The sequence below is a fragment of the Gobio gobio genome (assembly GCF_949357685.1).
Source record: "Gobio gobio genome assembly, chromosome: 25".
In the NCBI taxonomy this organism is placed as follows: domain Eukaryota; kingdom Metazoa; phylum Chordata; class Actinopteri; order Cypriniformes; family Gobionidae; genus Gobio; species Gobio gobio.
This window is the reverse complement of record NC_137121.1, coordinates 33,204,439-33,221,692: the sequence shown is the minus strand read 5'-3', so window position 1 is coordinate 33,221,692 and position 17,254 is coordinate 33,204,439. Positions and strand designations below refer to the sequence as shown.

The 17,254-nt window shown below is 42.1% G+C and overlaps 1 protein-coding gene across 5 annotated transcripts in view; it reads right to left on the bottom strand.

The window, feature by feature from the left end:
* ano3 (anoctamin 3) overlaps positions 1–17,254 on the bottom strand; it is a 168,676-nt gene that overhangs the window by 100,303 nt on the left and 51,119 nt on the right. The window contains exon 1 of one of the 5 annotated variants that reach the window (XM_079809776.1): positions 9,708–10,126. The exons of 3 other annotated variants lie outside the window; for them this stretch is intronic. The gene's annotated coding sequence lies outside the window, so the exon portion shown is untranslated. Of the gene's footprint in view, positions 1–9,707; positions 10,127–17,254 lie in introns of those variants that run through there. One more of the 5 variants, XM_079809775.1, reaches the window with a different exon arrangement.

Here is a 17,254-nt window from a genome sequence, read left to right as displayed (position 1 = left end):
TAGGTTTCATTTGCAACATTAGTTATTGTGAAGTAACATTGAACAACATTTTAACAATCCATGCAGGTTAATGTTAATTTCTACATGTACTAATATTTTTAACATTTCAAGCTGTAGAAATAAGCATTAACCTATGAATGAATAATAATTAACAATGAACAACTGATACATGTACATTAACCTAGTGCTGTAAATATGTTTATTGTTAGTTCAATCTGTTGTCTATTGATATTTAATGCATTAATATTAGCACATTGATCCTTATTTTAAATTCTTTTGAAAATGCATATTTGAATTAACTTCAAACCCTAACATATATATTTTAAATGCATAGCAACATCATTGACCAGAAACATATAGAATTGTAAAAAAATATCTAATTTTTATATGAATATGGCACATCTGGTGCATTTCAGCTAATATGTATGCAATTCATGATATTGTGGCGTAAAATGGTTAAAGTAACACTAAAGCTTCTTTAAAAATACTTTACATTTGTGAATTATTTGTAGATCTGCTTGCAATGTACAGTCAAACCAATATAATGACATATTATACCCAGAAATTCTTCATTCGGTGCCTAAAATTTGGGAGCAAAATTCTTCAGACACTTTGACCTGAGCATGTTTTGCTGAAGTGTTTTTTCTTTAATTGCTAATGTGACCTTTGACCCCACAGACTGAACAAAATGAAGCATTGCTTGGTCATTGGTTGACCTAAACTGGTATTATCTAATTGTGTAGTTAAATTGAACAGCTGATTGGTTGATTGTAATCCATTACATCCCTTTCTATCAAAGTTATCAGACATTATCAAGATCAATTTGTTCAGCTCTGAGTTATAGTCATATTTATCACCGTTTTCTAAACTATAGCGAATAAACTGTGAGAATGTGAGAAATGTTGAAGGTGTCTGAATACATTTTGGTTTGACTGTACTGTATATACGTTTATGCGTTATGTTAGATACATTGAAATTAATGTAGGCTTGAATAACCGTAGACTGCGATGTTGTGACATTGTGCTTGTACAGTTGCTGACTTTGTACACGTTGAACCTAACAGTGAGACTGTGTTAAATATTAGTGACCCTGGACCAAAAAACCAGTCATACGGGTCAAATTTTTGAAACTGAGATTTATACATCATCTGAAAGTTTGGTTTGTTAGGGCAATATTTGGCCGAGATACTGAGGGCGCAAAAAATCTAAGTATTGAGAAAATGGCCTTTAAAGTTGTCCAAATGAAGTCCTTCACAATGCATATTACTACTAATAATACATTTAAGATATATTTACGGTAGGAAATTTACTAAATATCTTCATGGAACATGATCTTTACTTAAATGGTTAGTTCACCAAAATATGAAAATTAGCCCATAATTTACTCACCCTCAAGTCATCCTAGGTGTATATGACATTCTTCTTTCAGACGAATAAAATCGGAGTTATATTACAAAAGTCCAGGCTAATCCAAGCATTAGAATTGTTTTCATAGTTGCTCTGTTTTTGAAGTCCATAAAAAATGCATCTGTCCATCATATAACTGCTCCACGCGGCTCTGGGGTGTTAATAAAGGCCTTCTGAAGCATATCGATGTGTTTGTGTAAGAAAAATATTCATATTTAAAACTTTATCAAGCAAACTTTCGGACGACCGCCTTCTGTGGAAAAGTGTTGAATGTTGAAAGTGAAACTCAAGATGCGTACGTGACGTCATGACGAGCGGACCTGGTCGCGTTAGTCTTTCGATCGGCAGAGGAACTTTCAACAATTTTTACAGATATTGAACAGGGAAGGCGGTCGGCCGGAAGTTTACTTTATAAAGTTTTAAATATGGATATTTTTCTTACACAAACGCATTATGGGCTAATTTTCATTTTTGAGTGAACTATCCCTTTAATATCCTAATGATGATTTTTGGCATAAAAGAAAAATCAATAATTTTGACCCGTAGAATAGTTTTCAGTCATGTGACTGTTGCGGAGCCCTGGAGGGCAAAACCGCCGTTGAACTCCATAGAACTGCAGCACAAGCCTGTCAAATGTCCATCTTAAAACAAAAATATGTGAACAAGATGCACATTTTGGGCTCTTATGATCCATATACAGCACCTGCTGCAGTATTTCAGTCACTAAAAACAGCGGGACGTTTTTAAAACGCTTAACGTGAAAACACTTATAGGGTGAGTTGCACCAATAAGGATTTATTTAAGCAAAGTTTAACACTAATAAAGGATTTGTTGATATGGGTTTTATTTTAAATCGAGTTGTTGCACCACGTAATTTTAAACACAGATTAATAAACAGATTAGTAAAACCGTTTTAAAGAGCTGATCAAGCAGCAGACGGAGGGTGAAGTGACGACAGGCTAAATAATCCTTAGTGCAACCCACCCGTAGTTGTGAGTGCCGTAATGTACTAAAACAGAGATATTAAAAGAAGGGGAAAAATACGCTTAACGAGAAACCTCGTGTTGCACAAACATCCTGTGTCCATCTGCTTTCCTGTATAAAGTATGCATCATCAATAAGGTTTATATTGAATTTGGTATCTGAATATCACTGTCTTACTGCATTAATACTGACTACAAACCTGGTGAAAATGACTGGCGGTCAATGGAGGAAAGCCTTGTTTTGCCCTCCAGGTGGGCGTTCCTATAAGCGTGTGACGTCACGTGAAAAACGATGTATTGTTGGCTATTGCCACAAATATACCCGTGAGACTTATGACTGGTTTTGTGGTCCAGAGTCACATATAGAACCTCTGTTTGATTCTCAATTATGCAATAATTCAAGTCACATATATTAAATGTTTGAAATATAATTGCTTTCCCATATCACTTTGAAAATGTAGGTGGGATAACTGCGGGCTAAGATGATAAAATATTTAAGGAATTTACCTCAAAGTGAAATTTCGCATCAAGGAAGTAATGTCAAAGGTTGATTGCTAGGTTAATGTTTTACAGCGTCCATTATTCTAACAGTGATGACAGCAATCCTGATGGGGCAGGAAACATAATCCTCTTGGGAGCAATTTCAGTCTATGTTTTGAATGTTATATGAGATGATTATCCTCACTCACACACACACACACACACACACACACACACACACACACACACACACACACACACACACACAGAATGACCCATGTGGCTCCTTTAATAAGCCTTCAACAAATTATAGATTAATGCATAACAGATTAAAAGATTAAAAATGTATGCGTAGCTATACATTAACTATACGCATTTCATTTAAATGTAAATGGTGAAGAATTTTAGGATGCGTAATGTTTGTAAATGTTATTAATAAACGTTAATACACAGAGTTTCTCTTTAAGACAATTATAACATGAATAAGTTGAAATACCAATGCCAAAACAAGCCATAAAAACAAACCTGTCCACATCTCGATAAATGACTCCGCATAACCATTTCATTAAAAAAATATTTCACAGCGTGAAGATAATATGAACGTCTAGTTCAAGGTCACACTAACACACATTCAGTGAAAAAAAGCTCATTTGTAAGGCTGGGAAAATGCCTGGTCTTCCCCACATGACTGCACATAGATAGAGCCGATGTGGATTTTCCTCTCGGAGTGACCTTGCCCATGACAGCTGCATCAATCCAACCCACTCTTAACCCACGGCTAACCTTTTAATACTAAATAGAGCTAACATGAAACCAGAAGCAATGATTCAGAGTGTTAAAGCCGAAGCACAGAGAGAGAGAGAGTTACAGAAAGTTCAAAGAACAACAAACACGTGCAGGGCTGAATTAATCAAGATTTTCTCACATCTCGGATGCATCTTAAGTACTCAAAATCTGTTGAAACCCAAACGCTCAGCCCTCACACATCCCCTTCTTGTAGCAACATGGAATCCAGACACAAGAGAGCAGGGACGGACTGGGGCTAAAAAACAGCCCCGGACTTTCTCCCAAATAGGGCCATCACCCGGCCAGTCGCCCCTAGCCGTGTGCAACAGACACTAGCCAGGATGTACTATGCCACAATACTGTCAGACTATCAGACAAGGTATTCACAACAAGTAACATCTCAAAACCTATGGCTAGGCCCTCTTAATTTTGTCTGTGAAGCTTTCACAAACAACCACCAGGTCTTTGCCAATTCCACAATAATAAACACAAATATGAAATACTGCACTCTGATGGAAGACAGGCAGAAAGATCAAGCTAGGATTTTTTGGTTAAAAAAAAATGTAGTCAATTATTTAGCACCCTTCCTTGTATGTTAGCACGTTTAGAGTGGTAGCAATGCATGCCTGATGTTTTCCCGTTTAATTCAATACCTTAGTCTTCATTCTAGCATAAAATGTGAGCTCACTACAACCTCTCATATACAACAAAGTGAATGAAAGAAATGAAAACCAATGCAATACGAGGATGAATGTCCAAAAGATGACACCCACAGACTGTTTTTAAATGGGGTTGGATACATATTTTTTGCTTTTAAACTATGTGTGTGTGTGTGTGTGTGTGTGTGTGTGTGTGTGTGTGTGTGTGTGTGTGTGTGTGTGTGTGTGTGTGTGTGTGTGTGTGTGTGTGTGTGTGTGTGTGTGTGTGTGTGTGTGTGTGTGTGTGTGTGTGTGTGTGTGTGTGTGTGTGTGTGTGTGTGTGTGTGTGTGTGTGTGTGTGTGTGTGTGTGTGGACTGGTAATCATCACGTTATGGGGACAAAATGTCCCCACAAAGATAGCAATATCCGAAATCCTCATCCTTGTGGGGACATTTTTAGGTCCCCATGAGGAAAACATCTTATAAATCAGACTAAGTGATGTTTTTTGAAAATGTAAAATTGCAGAATGTCTCCTGTGAGGGTTAGGTTTAGGGGCAGGGGCAGTGTAGGGGGATAGAATATATGGTATGTACGGTATAAAAACCATTACGCCTATGGAAAGTCCCCATAAAAGATGAAAACACTACATGTGTGTGTGTGTGTGTGTGTGTGTGTGTGTGTGTGTGTGTGTGTGTGTGTGTGTGTGTGTGTGTGTGTGTGTGTGTGTGTGTGTGTGTGTGTGTGTGTGTGTGTGTGTGTGTGTGTGTGTGTGTGTGTGTGTGTGTGTGTGTGTGTGTGAGAGAGAGAGAGAGATTTTGGTTAGATGACAGTTGTAGGTTACAGTTTGACAAGAGTTTACAGTTTGACAAAAGCACAATGTTTTGTTTTATTGCGAGTGTACACAAATATAAGTAAACACTTTGCAGTTTGAACGATGTCCTGTATGAACAAAATGACAGAGTATGTATTGTTTCCACTGTTCCATCGCGCCCGCGCCTCTCTCTCTCTCTCTCATACACACACACACACACACACACACATCACGTCTCTCTCTAACAGTAGTTCCGCATTACATTAATTTTTGCGTGAGTTTTATTTATTTTTATATCGTGTATATAAAAGCTCAGGCTCAGCTTCCACTTGCTGGTCCTCTACAGTCTCAGTCTGGCTAAGCGATGTAGTGCTGCTGGCAGTTGCACTGCAACCAAAAAGCTCTGTAAGCTTTTTACACTTTGCTGCATCAGTCTCGAGAGACTTGGTCCTCTTTTCTTTAACTTTTTCCCATCCACCTTTCTCCTTACGTTTTCTGCTAACCATTCTGCCTGCGATTTGATTCTGGAAATCCGGGGACCAATCACAAACTGGCTAGGCCGACTCCTCGACTCTTCTTCCTCAGTTTTTTTTTTTTTTGTTGCACATAGTAGCATATAAGTGATCGTATTAGTGCCCCTGCTGTTGGCTGTTCATATTGCGTTATTAGACTTTTTTTTATTTATTTTTTTGCTGACGGCCGGGCGACGGCCCTCGGTTGGACGGCCGTTCTGGACTTTTCCAGAACACACAGATTGTCAATCTGTCCCTGCAAGAGAGAAATCTTTGGAAAAACTTTTGCTACATTAACCCTTAAACCTATACCTTTGGGTCTTTAGTGACCCGGGACGTCATTCACCACCTCCTCCTCTTTCATTGTAGTTAGACATCAACCTTCTTAGTATTCCTTTAATAAATTAATTAATTCATAATTTATAAAAGATTGTCTGTTTTCCCATTCATTTTTTTGTAAAAACTATATAGGGTCGCTAACGACCCGAGGTGTGTAACAGTGTAAGTATATTTTTCTCAGCACAACAATAATTGAATCTTTGATGACTGAATAAGTGCAGTTCACCTTTACTCCACAAGGGGGCAGTGTCTGATACTCAATGATGAAGTGACGTTTCACTCATAGTCACCGCAGGCAGAAAACAAAAGAATCGGAGGAATCATTAGCAAAACTTGAAACGGCTCAGATTTACTACAGAGCAAGTTCTGAACGAGTGTCAATGTCACTATGCGGTTCCTTGAGTGTTCTGGGGTGTGTTTCCTGTACGACAACGCAACTCGCTGCTCAACCACCATTGTGCAATGCATAGTTAGAAAAATAGACTAGCTAGTCAGTTATGGTTTCCCAAAACCGAAGTAACATGGTCATATATAACTTTAACCATATTGGTTCAACAATATAGGACTGTCACATACACATATGGTGGAGTAATAATTTTTGCAAATGAATCAATTAGATCTTTAATTCAAGATCTCTAATCACGTTTAGATCCAGTATGGCGTAACCACCGTACGTGTTGCTCCTATATACATGCAGTTCATTCAGTCAGTTGCTTTCTCACACAATGTCATTTCTTTGAGATGCTGCTGCTGAAAAATGGCATCATCATTTTTTAGCCCCGTTATGTGCTTTATTTGATGTTTGATTCATCGTGGGCTCCCTCTTACACACTCATGTTTGCATTTGTGCACATGCGCACTCTTCAAAAACAGCACTGATTGTTGACACGCTAATATACATTATATTGCCAAAAGTATTGGGACACCCCCCCCCAACCATTGAATTCAGGTGTTCAATCACTTCATGGCCAGATGTGTATAAATTAGCCACTAGGCCTGCAGACGCTTCTACACACATTAGTGAAAGAATGGGCTGCTCTCAGGAGCTCAGAGAACTCAAGCGTGGGACCGTGATCGGTTGACACCTGTGCAATAAGTCCATTCGGGACATTTCCTCACTACTAAATATTCCACGCTCAACTGTTAGTGGTGTTATAACAAAGTGGAAGCAATTGGGAACAACAGCAACTCAGCCACGAAGTGGTAGGCCACGTAAAATCACAGAGCGGGGTCAGCGCATGCTGAGGGTCACAGTGCGCAGAAGTGGCCAACTTTCTGCAGAGTCAAGAGCTCCAGACCTCCAAACTTCATGTGACCTTCAGATGAGCTCAAGAACAGTGTGTAGAGCTTCAGGGAATGGGTTTCCATGGCTGAGCAGCTCATCCACGCCTTACATCACCAAGTGCAGTGCAAAGCGTGGGATGCAGTGGGGTAAAGCGCGCCACCACTGGACTCTAGAGCAGTGGAGACGTGTTCTCTGGAGTGACCAATCACGCTTCTCTGTCTGGCAATCCCATGGACGAGTCTGGGTTTGGCGGTTGCCAGGAGAACGGGACTTGCCTGACTGCATTGTGCCAAGTGTACAGTTTGGTGGAGGTTTGGTATAACTTCATATTAATCCCTACGGATTAAGAATGGGATGTCATTAAAGTTCATGTACACGTAAATGCAGAACTTTTGGCAATAGAGTGTAAATAGATTAAAATGTATATTTAAATTGATTTAAATTTATAGATTGTACTGCAAAAAGCAGACCTTGAGGGCCAGAGTTGAGAAACCCTGACCTACTGTATATGATATTCTGATCTATAAATATTTCTCAGGCCCCTCCTTCAATGTAAGTCTATGTAATTCTTTGCCCGTTTCACTGTCCAAAAGTCCTGCGATTAGATGGGTAATAACACAGCGCATGATATGAGGCATCACTCATAGGTAGTACTAAGCAGTACCAAGAAAATACATATACATGTTAATGAACAACATAGGACAACTAATGACTCATTTCAAGAAATATCTGATTCACCTTTCTCATAAAATAGAAAGAGAGCTTATCGGAGCTCAGTTGAAAGGACAAATAAATGAAAGCTATCATCACTCTGTCCCTTCTCTTATTACCTTTCTTGTTAAAAGGATGGTTTACCCAAAAATGAAAATTATCCCATAATTTACTCACCCTCAAGCTATCCTAGGTGTATAAGAGTTTCTTCTTTCAGCCAAACATAATCAGGGATATATTAAAAATATCCTGGTTCTTCCAAGCTTTATAATGGGAGTGAATAGTACTTTGAAGATTTTGAAGCCCATCCATCCATTATAAAAGTGCTCCGGTTAATAAAGGCCTTCTGAAGTGAAGCCATTACATTTCTTTCTAAGAAAAATATCCATATTTATAACTTTATAAACTATAACCACTGGCTTGAGTCTTGTTCTGGCGAAAGAGTGACCTCTGACCCGAAACATGACGTAAGATGTAGGAGTAGTGTAAGCTTTAGGTGAGAGTCGACAAACTCAAGCTCCTCCCACATTTATCTTTAACTATTCTCATTTTAGACTTCTAATTCGTGACCGGTGTTTTGTTTTGCTCCATCCTCTGCTCTTCCACATTCATCAATATGTCAGAACTCGACTCTTGTCCGGCCGTTACTGGAAGCCAGTGATTATGGTTTATAAAGTTATAAATATGCAGAGGTGGAAAGATTAACACAATATTCTACTCAAGTAAAAGTACTATTACTTCAATGAAATTTTACTTAAGTACAAGTAAAATTACCGGTCTAAAAATCTACTCAAGTAAAAGTAAAAAATAGAGTTACTTTTTTTAACAGCGGGGGTGGGGGACTTTCACGATATGATAACCATCTCAGAAAACATCAGAGTTTCACAGTATCACGGTATTAAACAATTATTTAATAAATAAACTGTATTATTAAATTATGGTTATTATTATCATGAGTTAAAATGTGATGTTGTATGATTTAATACAAACATATTATCAAAAATGGTGGCAATCAAATAAAATGTAACAAACTTGTATCCTTTTATTTTTTGGCAAAGTGCTGCAAAACAGAGATTTACTCAATTAAACCGTGGATTTAAAAAGTATATTCTTAAATTTTGTTAAAATATGTATTATTGTTGTTATTATTTTGACAAGTACATTCTATTGTAGGCCTAAAATAGTAATATATTCCTGCCATAATTTCTTCTAGTTAAATCAAACGTTGTAGTGAACGTGAAGACCTGTTTCATTGTGTATTTGACAATGGTTTTTATTAAAATGAAATGATGAAAATGCTCATTAGGGGTTCTCTCAGATCAGCTCTGGAAATGTTCATGTGTTTTCATTCAGCCAGAATTTTTTTTTTGGGGGGGGTCCCATCTTAAAATGAGGGGGCAACATACACACACATATATTTATATAGCTTAACACATATACATAAAACATCTTAACACCTGCACACATTTAAAACAGCATATTTACTTCACAGTTCCAGCAGAACAAACATAACAGCCTACAACGTAGCTCGGCGATTTCCTTTTACACGAGTCTACAAGGGCGATTATAAAAAGTGTCATCATACTCTGTCCAGAGAATCCACCAAAACCGCAGGGAAAGATTTAAACGCAAATATATACAGCTGAACACCTGTACTTTAAACCCTTTAAAGTTACAGCATTTTAACTTCACTGTTTTAGCATCATTACAGCACACAACATAGCTCAGCGGCTATAATTCAAACCATGGGATTACCTTTTACATGACAAGGCGGAGTCAACAGGGGCGATTATTAAAAATGTCAATGATGTCATCATAGTCCAGAGAATCCAAAAGTTCCCGCATTATTTAAACGCAAAGTTGTCGTGTGATCTCAACGATGATTCGACTCTTCCTACTATTGAGAAACGTCTTTCGACACTACAGGAAGTCATTGGTAGTGTGATCATTATCTTTAAGAGTCTACTTATGTTTGGGAAGACATCAGAGGGGCAGGTGTCCAAAACCTCCATGGGGGAAGAGAAAGAGTGGCCATCGTCTATTTTCTTGCACAGAGGTTGAAAGGAAGTGCGTAGTTCGGCTTCTTCAAATGAAACGCCATGGTGTTTGCAGGGCATCCTCAGTAGCTCGCCTTTTGAAAAGAAATCAGAGCCGGGCAAACACGCAGCTGCTGCACGCATTAATCCACATTGATCCTCTTTGAAGCGGCTGTCCAGTTCAGTGATTTGTCGGTCTAAAATATCAATCTATAGTTTGTTGAGATCAGCATTGTCCTTTATTGCTGTGGATTTGCCTAAACTACATGAAACCAGAGACTCTCTCAGTCGGGCCGGAAGCGTTCTTACTCTGGTGCTGGTGACATCCCAGCTGGAAATGGAATTATTTTCCATCAGTTCATCCGTCAACTTTAAAACTTTGGTGAAATCCTTTTGCACATTTTCTCGGAACTGTACATACATATCCCTTATAGATTTTTGATCAGCGATAGGCAGTCGATAACTGATATTGTGCTGCTCTGTAAAGCCCTGGTAGCAACATCACTGGTCTCAAATGATTTCCCAAATGTCACCAACAGAAATAACAAATGTTTTGTCTAAATTTGATGCATGAGGAAATCAGCTACCAGTTTGTTTGGGAAAACTCCTAGCCTGGATGCCAGCTGAACTTAGCCCCGCCCACAACATTTGAGGTCAGGAAGTTCGGTCTGGACTTGATCCGTTGTGGAGCAACTATGCTTGAACCAAAGCTGTTCGGACCAATCAGATTGTCAGGGCGGACTTTATTGATTGTCAGTGACGTAATCATCCACGTCACCAAAGAGCGCTTGGGTTGAATTTGTTTACTAAATGGAGAACTTGTTCATATATGCGTTCACCTTTACTATTTCTCTCAGAAATGATGACCGTGTTGGTAAGTACTCCGTGTATCCTTAAATTATTTTTACAACACTGGCAAAGATCGTTTACACTCATCTTCTTCTTCTACTTCTTCCAGCGTGTGTGCAGTTGAGTTCTGTTGACAACTATGCGTCGCTCAACATACATCACTTACTCCGTTACTCTGATTGGTTGTAGGTCTATCCAATTGAGGCCTTTCCTGGTTCGGTTGAAACTAGGGATGCACCGAATCCAGGATTCGGGTTCGGATATTGGGCTTTTTGACGGGGTTCGGTTTCTGCCGAACCTCCGAATTTTTTTCCACCGAACCCGAACCTTAGGCTTGCACTACGCGCGCTCCGCTGGTCGAACTTAATGACGCCGCCGTTGAAAGTGAAAATGGAACTCATGAACAGAAAAACAGAAAACTTTTTTTTTTGGTCAAATAAAAACAGCAGGCCTAGGCTACCTCAATCCACACCTTGTATGTTTTTTTTTTAAGTAACATGTCTAAGTGATGTGGGTAAGTCTGGAGCGCAGCCTGTTGGAAGCAGCGGCGAGAAGAACATACGCGACAATGTTTACTTTAGTAAACTTGACCAAAACACACTTTGAAAAGCCTTAAACAAGGCTTCAGATGGCACTGATGTCCCGGGAATACAGAGATAACGCCTCGCTAGAGCGGCCAGCCTCGGGGAGCGCCTTTCATTTGCTTTCCACCAGTCAGGAGCTTGTTCTACTGCTGTATTTTTCTGTCGAAATGGTCCCACACAGTAAGCTTTTCCATTGCTTAATTTTGCGAGATACAGTATATCTTGTTTGTGGTTGCACATGTCGACGCGCTCCGTGAGCGAACAAATAATGCTATACAGCACATTTTTCTTAACCATGCATAAAAAAATAAAAGCGTTAAAAACATTTAAACCATTTAACTGATAGTATTAATCGGTCAAAGTTCTTACTTTCGTTTAATGGTTAAATGGTCAATAGCATCCCTTCACTGCTGTGGACATTGTTTACTTCACTAATGTGTTTACTTTATCTTAACTAGTGGATTCAGTATTTGGCTGAACCCCAAAAATCTGGATTTGGTGCATCCCTAGTTGAAACACGCCCCATAATCACAGCCCAATGGAGCAGTATCATGCTGCATTCACACCAAACGCGAATAGAGCGTCTGGCGAGAGTGATTTCAGTGTTAAGTCAATGTAAAAGCGTGTTGACGCGCGTCTGGAGGTCCCGCGGCGCGAAAGGCGCGTTTCGCGAGAATGACGAGAATTGGACACAAATTGAGCGTCTTGCACAATATGCGCGTTACACGCGAGTGGTGTTTTTGTGCATTCACGCGTTTGAAGCGAATTCGCGTCTGACGCCCGAGTTGAAAAATTTGAACTTTGGCGTCAATTCACGTTAACCAATCAGGAGCCTGCTTGCTGCGGTCACGTGGTAAAGTAACGTGATGAGAAACCAGCATTATTTAAAAATACTACTATTGTGTCACAAAATGTAGTTTTAAAACTTTTTCAGGTGAGAATGTAGTTGTTTAAAGCTCAAATCTGTGGTTTATTTATAAAGAGAGCGCCTATTTAAAAAAAATAATCTTGTGTTTTTGGAGTTGTGAGATCCAGGCGATCACCGGATGCTCAGCGCTCATTAACCCCGGCGAGAGCAGCCTCGGCCAGTCCTTCTGACGTTTGCCGCTGGCTCTGATGTCCTGTAGTGGTTCATCTTGTGTGGATCTAACGGCCGATCTTTGGTGTCATGAATCTATAATTTGTTGTCTGCCAAATTGTTTTGACTAAGGGCAAAGAGAAGTTTCATAACTTTATTTTTTAAGGATATTTAAATATACACGCAGTGAAGATAATGTAGGAGTTGCCTGGACCACATTTGTGTGGCTATTAATGCTTATTATATATTTGTAATGAAAATGAAAAGAGGCAGAGTGGTGTTTTATGACATATTTCTCCTGGAGCGCCTTGAACGCGCGCCTATTTCGCTTCAAACGCTCGATTTCTACACGCGTCCAATTCGCAGCGGACGCGCAAATGGATTAAAAATGTTCCTGCGTCAAACTAGACGCGGTAGACGCGATTTTGACTTTGTTTGTTGTGAACGCAGCATCAGACTCATATTCTGACTAGAATCTGAGTATGACGACGTCAGGCTAGAGAACTCCGGCAGCGTTTCTAAAATTACTTCAAATAACGCCCACCTTTGCTGATGGAGCCAGATTTCGAGTTCCACCTTGTATCTGTAGATTGTTCAAGTTCAAGACCCCTTCTTTGAGGATAAAGCTCCTTCTGGATCTCTATAAAACTTGCACATACAAGACGTTTGGAAAAGTACGCTTTGGAATCAAGTGCACACCACCCTTGTTACCCGGAATAACAGAAGCCCCATCAAAGCCAAAGCCAACGCAGAGAGATGGATCAAAACTGCAATGGCTCAATGACTTGCAAAATCTTTGCAGGAATCCCATTAGCGCTCATATCTCCCGTTTCAACGAATCCAACCGCTCTCTCTTTGACTTTGTCTGCATGAACTTTTCTTACACACACATGCGTTTTGAAATGTTCTTGCATTCATCAGCCATAATTGCGTAGGATGGCGTCTCATGCAACTCAGATCTTTCGTAGAAGTAGCGAGGCTGCACATTCAAGTCACTCGGCCTGAATTTCTGCACTCATTAGTCTGGCGTTTTTTGGTATCTCCTGGAGACGATTTTGCACGTTTGGGTCATGCTTGGCAAGTAAGCTAAACAGTTCCCAAATATTGCCCTTATTTAAGGCCTCTTCATTTTCGCTGTGGCCACGTAAAGCAATGCCTTAACAATGTCAATGAGCACTTTCACATGTTCACGGTTTTTCTCCACAAATGTGCGGTCATCCCGAAAGAGCTGGTTTAAAACAGTACCCTGGGTTCCCTTTCGAGGGAACTCGCACTGCATCGGGACGACGCTTTGGGGATGCTCCCTTAGCATCAGCGAATCTGAAACCAGAATGCCAACTAGGCCAATCCGATTGGCGTGCGTGATGACGTCATTGTGACGGCATACCCGGAAGTATAAAAGGGGAGCTGGAACGTAATGGCGGTAGTTATTGCTCTTCAGCAAGCGCTATCTGTCAAACTGTCTGTCTATTTACTGTTGTATGTCAGTGAAAGTGTGTGATTGAAATGAAGTGTGAAAAAGTGAGAGAGTTCAAGCAGTGTGTGCATCCTTGCCCTCGCTACATGTCGGGCTCGGATACACACCTGCTGTGTGTGCACTGCCTGGGCGTTCAGCATGCTCGAGCGGCTCTCGAGGGAGCCGCTTGTGAGCATTATGAAAGCTGACGCTCAGAGTGCTCCGCTCTCGGCGTGAGCCCCGTGGATCGGTCCCGCATCCGCCGAGGCGGTGCGGCGAGGCTGGTCATGGGGCTCACGGATGGACTGTCAGCGGGACTGGGACTGCTGAGGCATCTTCCCAGTCTTTATCTGACAGTTCAGATGTTCTCCTTCCCCGTGTGGAAGCCCGCGCTGCGGCTTCTTCCCCCGGGGCGGAGGACGCGATGTGTGAGAGGTCTGATTCTGAGGAATTAGACGTACTCAGCATCGAGGCAGTCAAAGTCATAAGCACTTCTTAAATATGCAAGATTCCATCCACGCGATTGCTGGAAAAAAAAAAGGAAAAAAAGGCAGCGCGCAGGTTATGGGTCTGCAATTAATGTGAACACACGCGATCGGTGTGCATGAGATACTGGTTGGCTTAACGGACGAGTCCGTATAGTAAAATAAATCAGTATTTGTCTGTTATGGCTGCATTTAAGTCTGAGGATTTAAATGAGATATTATCTGACTCTGAGGAGTTAGATATTCAGTCATTTCAGACCATGTTTCACTGTATTGTGTGACACTGTTTGGCTTTTTTCTCGAGGGATGAAAGCCAATTGTATTATGACGGCTTCAACCACGTTGCTGAGGCAACGCGGGGTCTATGAGTCCGTATAAATACAAATAAAACAGTGTCGTCTGATTAAATACGGCTACATTTAATTCTAAGGAATTAAAATTAAATATAATCTAACTTTGAGGAGTTAGATATTCAGCCTATCATTCAGACTATGTTTCACCTTATTGTGGCTGCATTTAATTCTGAGGAATTAAATTAAAATATTATCTGACTTTGAGGAGTTAGATATATTTTTTATTCAGCCTATTATTCAGATCAGGTTGCACGGGTTTGGTGATTATGATGGCATTTAATTCCGAGGAATTGAGTGTCATGTTATCCGACTTTGATAAGTTGGATACTTTAATTCTGTCACCCAAGCGTGTTTAACTTGTGAACTGGATATTCATCTAAGATGGAGCCCTCCTGAAGTTGATGTCGTTCTCGCCGCCTTGTGGCCTGCGGGACACATCAGTTTCAGGCAATTGCTAATCGCAGTGTCCGCCCTAGGGTTGTGGCCCTGTTGAGCTGCTCCCTTAGATGAGGCCCCCTGCTGGCCAGCCCCCTCTCCCGGGTAGGAGCGATCGAGGTCGCTTCCCCTGTGGAGTTTTCGGGAATCGATGCTGTGTTCCCGCCGTCTAGTACGCTTCGGGCCACATCGTTTCCCCGTGCACGCGTGCTGCACCAGCCGCCTCTAGCAAGACTTGCGGTGGTCCAGCAAACGCGTACGCACACCGAAAATCTTCTTCGATTTCGCCCTGCCGGTAAGCCGCTTCAGGGGGTCGGGGAGGAGGCTCGGTTGACACCCGAGACCGGCCTCGAGAGGCTGGTTCCCTTAGCAGATTATCTCGGCGCATGGTTATGCCTCCGAATATATCAGCTTGGGGCCTGCGACTGTAGGAAGGGGCATACAGACTGCAGTCCGATTACCTTCCCCTGAAGTTCAGTGGGGTGGTCTGGACGGCAGTGGTCCCTGGGCAGGTTCGGGTAATGGAACAGGAAGTTCACTCCCTGCTGGTAGGGAGGCCACAGAATGTGCTCCTCCGCCAGACAGGGAGTCCGGGCTCTACAGCCGGTACTTCACAGTTCCTAAGAGGGATGGCCAGTTGCATCCAACTTTGGACCTGAGGTACTTGAATCGTTCTCTGAGGAGATTCAGATTCAAGATGCTTAGCAATTCCTCCATTGTGATTCAGATCCAGTCTGAGGACTGGTCTGTCACGATGGGTCTGAAGAGGATTCATACTTCCCTGTATCCATCCTTCTGTGTCACAGGAAGTTCCTGAGGTTCGCTTTTTGGGGCAAAGCGTACCAATATCGGGTTCTTCCAGGCGGCCTAGCCCTTTGAGACTCTACACACAGTAGCGTGTTGTCACCTTCTCAGAGAACTGTGTTCCTGGGAGTCGTATGGGATTCTCTACGTTGTGGGCACAATTGTCTCCCGAACGTATCGAGTCCATACGGGCGGTGGTCTCTAAAAAGAAGCTAGGCCACAGCATCACTGTGAAGCAGTTTAAGGCTGCTGGGGCTCATTGCGGCTGCGTCCAACAGAATATCTCTTGGCCTGCTGCATGAGACCCTTACAGTGGTAGCTGGGAATCAAGGGGTTTTCCTCGGGGGGGAAAACCATTCTGTATGATCAGGGTAACGCGCAGATGCCTTCGTTCCCTAGTCATATGGAAGAAACCTTGGTTTCTGTCCCAGGGGCCAGTGTTGGGAGCGTTCTGTTGCCGGTAATCCGTTTCAACAGGCGCCTCCCTCACTGGCTGGGACGTGGTTATGGGAAGTAAACCAGGTGGCTTTCCTTGAGGGGAAATCCATTCTGTATGATCAGGGTAACGCGCAGATGCCTTCGTTCCCTAGTCATATGGAAGAAACCTTGGTTTCTGTCCCAAGGGCCAGTGTTGGGAGCGTTCTGTTGCCGGGAATCCGTTTCAACAGACGCCTCCCTCACTGGCTGGGACGTGGTCATGGCGGCCGCTTTGCGAGAGGTCTGTGGGAGACCAGGCATTTCTCCTGGCACATCTACTGCCTGGAAATGCTGGCGGTCTACAAAGCTCTGAGGAGCTTTTTCCCGGACCTCCGCGGCCACCATGTACTGATACGGAGGTAAACCAGGTGGCTTTCCTTGAGGGGAAATCCATTCTGTATGATCAGGGTAACGCGCAGTGGCCTTCGTTCCCTAGTCATATGGAAGAAACCTTGGTTTCTGTCCCAAGGGCCAGTGTTGGGAGCGTCCTGTTGCCGGGAATCCGTTTCAACAGACGCCTCCCTCACTGGTTGGGGCACGGCAGGGGGGTTTGAGGTTGCGCCCTCTTTGCAGACTGGCGCATCACATCCTCCTGTGGCCCCAAGGGAAACTGTAGTCCATCAGGGCAATGTATGTCCCGGGGGTCCAAAATCAGGGAGCAGACATCCTGTCGAGGCAGGGGCTGAGGCCCGGGGAGTGGCGACTCCACCCAGAGGTGGTGGAGGCCATATGCAAGAGGTTCGGC